Source organism: Macaca mulatta, chromosome 18, assembly GCF_049350105.2.
Source record: "Macaca mulatta isolate MMU2019108-1 chromosome 18, T2T-MMU8v2.0, whole genome shotgun sequence".
Classification (NCBI taxonomy): Eukaryota; Metazoa; Chordata; class Mammalia; order Primates; family Cercopithecidae; genus Macaca; species Macaca mulatta.
Window position 1 is genome coordinate 22544696 of NC_133423.1, and position 2388 is coordinate 22547083.

Sequence of the window (2388 nt, forward strand, 5' to 3'; positions counted from 1 at the left end):
GACTACAGGCACCCGCCACCACGCCCAGCTAATTTTTTTTGTATTTTTAGTAGAGATGGGGTTTCACCATGCTAGCCAGGATGGTCTCGATCTCCTGACCTCATGATCCATCCACCTTGGCCCCCCAAGGTGCAGAGATTACAGGCGTGAGCCACCGTGCCTGGCCAGAACTTTAGACATAAGAGATCCATGTTGAGTTGTGATTGGAGGACCAGATGATTCCAGAACCCTTTAGACTCTGTTTGTCAAACTCATCATCTTTGCCCTGTATTGTATGGATCAAATGAAATGCGTGTGATACAGTTTGGCTGTGTCCCCATCCAGATCTCACCTTGAATTGTATCACCCAGAATTCCCACGTGCTGTGGGAGGGACCCAGGGAAAGGTAATTGAATCATGGGGGTCAGTCTTTCCCGTGCTATTCTCATGATAGTGAATAAGTCTCATGAGATCTAATGGGTTTATCGGGGGTTTCCCCTTTTGCTTTTTCCTCATTTTCTATTGCTGCTGCCATGTAAGAAGTGCCTTTTGTCTCACGCCATGATTCTGAGGCCTCCCCAGGCATGTGGAACTATAAGTCCAATTAAACGTCTTTTTCTTCCCAGTCTTGGGCATGTCTTTGTCAGCAGCGTGAAACGGACTAACACAGTGTGCATGAGCATGATCTGTGTACAGCCCTCTATTAATGCCTGTTCAATTACAGCCTTCGCCAGAAAAATGCACATAAAAAGGAATGTCAGTGTCTCAGTTATTTCAGGGAGTCTGATTCTCCTTTTGACAGTAGATGATGCCAGGAGGGAAGAAATGACAGGTGGTAAGAGATGCGGGGAAGGCAAGGGTGCCCTTCCTCTTCTTTGGACAGAGGCATCTCATGACCTTGAAGCCTTTGTAGTGTATCATAAATGTGTGGGCTGCATTCAAGTGAGGCTTTCCAGCAAGGGACTCAGAATTATTTCACAAAGTTTTGCTAATTTCGCTCCCATTTGGAAGAATTACAATGGTCCCGAAATACAATGTGAGCCAGTGGATGCCCATCTCTGGAAATAACATCAGGTACATTTAATTTAAAAGTGTCCTCAATGCCTAGGACAGTGTCAGGCACATGGTAGCCTCTGCACATATTTATTTCATAAGTGAATGGTTGAATGATTGAATTTGTTTCTGATGGTTGATTTAACCCTGTCAATTTGATTGAACAGGTACTACTCCATTTAGCCAAGTCTGAGGAGGGAAGCTTTAGTCCAGCACAGATGAAACCTACTCCTGACTTTAGATGCCTCTCAGAGACAGAATGGGTTCCTAACCAGAGCACCTGACTGGGCCAAATGTCCCAGAAACTGCATGGGTCCCAGATTTGCCATGGCAGCTCACACATGGTTCATAAAAAATTTTCTGATGGTAATTCACTGACGCAAGAGGAAGAAAGACCTAGTGTACGAATTCAGTAATCAGCCTAGTAATTGATTGAAATCAGTAGAAATCAAACATGTTCTAGAATTTCTGAAAGGTCACTGAAGCCATGTGTAGGTTTATTAGAAAGTTGGATTTTTTAAAGATGAAAAGAGAAGGACCCATACACCTTAATTTTGTACCTATAAGCTTGCGGTCTGCATAACATAGATTTAGCCCAGTCTTAGCCTTCTGCATCTAACACTTCCCTAACTATTCATTTTAACTCTATAAGCATGGGTTGAATGATTACCTGGTGCCTGGCCTTGTGTTGGGTGCTCTGAGGGACTCTGCAATCTTTTTATTTTCATTTTTTGAGACAGGATCTTGCTCTATCACACAGGCTGGAGTACAGTGGTGCCATCACAGCTCACTACAGCCTCGACCTCATGGGCTCAACTGATCCTCCCACCTCAACCTCTCAAGTAGCTGGGATTACAGGCACATTCCACCATGCCTGGCTAATTTTTGTAGTTTTTGTAGAGACACGGTTTCACCATGTTGCTCAGGCTGGACTTGAACTCCTGAGCTCAAGTGATCCGCCTGCCTTGGCCTCCCAAAGTGCTGGGATTACAGGCGTGAGCCACCGCGCCTGGTCTGCAATCTTGTTATTGACTTGGGAGAACAAGAAAATTCATCACCAGCTAAGGTATGTAACAACAGCATGTGAGAGGCAGGGTTCAGCTAATCATATTGGTTATGAGTGCAAGAGAACCAGACTTTATTCAGTAAGTACACAAGATTGGGAACAATTAGATGAACCTTCTTGCTCAAAGCAAACGATGCCAGGACATTTATCGAGGGAAGGATTGCCTAGTAGTAGCTATTTAGTGTGATAATGGCGTTTGATAGTTTAGACACAAACACCATTGTCACACTCCACAGCTCTGCTAAGGAAAATCTGCAGCCACGAAGGTGTCAACTTCACCTCCACATTCC

The 2388-nt window shown here is 44.5% G+C and overlaps 1 non-coding gene across 1 annotated transcript; it reads right to left on the bottom strand.

The window, feature by feature from the left end:
- Positions 1-2260: 2260 nt before the first annotated feature.
- MIR122A (microRNA mir-122a) lies at positions 2261-2345 on the bottom strand. Its single transcript, NR_032395.1, has one exon. It is a non-coding gene; the product is annotated as a microRNA mir-122a (primary transcript).
- Between the last annotated feature and the right edge of the window lie 43 nt (positions 2346-2388).